Consider the following 638-nt stretch of genomic DNA (forward strand, 5'->3'; position numbering starts at 1 on the left):
GGGAGCTACCTGTGTGGACGGACACTGTGCATCCTCCCCGGTACTAAGTGGTCCCCATGGAACAAAACCCCGGTAGCCCTGGCTTCGCCTACCCCCAGGCTTTGCTGCCTAAATATTATTCCCACTAAAAGGACCCCAAGAACTAGGAGAGGAGGTGGTCTCCTGGTCCGGGGCAGGAAGGACACAGATAAGAGAGGAGAGGAGGTGGAGAGAGAAACATCGATTGGTGACCTCCCACATGCGCCCCAAATCGGGGATGAAACCTGCAAACCAGGAACGTGCCCTTGATGGACTGAGGGTATGAGAGTACCAGCGGAGGGACCCTGATAGGGGGACTTATAACCTGACAGATAGAGCGCCTGGATGAATCTGAAAAATAACCACAGTATTTTAAATCTTAGAACACTTATACTTAGGTGAGGAGGGGGTTCAGTTTTTCTTAAGTTTCCTTTCCAAGGCCTGTGCGAAGCGATGGGGGAGGTGACTCAGCGGTGAATCCAGCCAGCAGACCCCATAAGTAGGGTCAGGCCAGCCCACCAGGAGTCAAAACATCATCTCAGCAACATCATCCCATCAACATCATCTCATGTACAGCATCGCATCGTCTGAGGACTAAGGGCAATAGCTGATGTCTGCGG

Source organism: Myotis davidii, unplaced genomic scaffold, assembly GCF_000327345.1.
Source record: "Myotis davidii unplaced genomic scaffold, ASM32734v1 scaffold2777, whole genome shotgun sequence".
In the NCBI taxonomy this organism is placed as follows: domain Eukaryota; kingdom Metazoa; phylum Chordata; class Mammalia; order Chiroptera; family Vespertilionidae; genus Myotis; species Myotis davidii.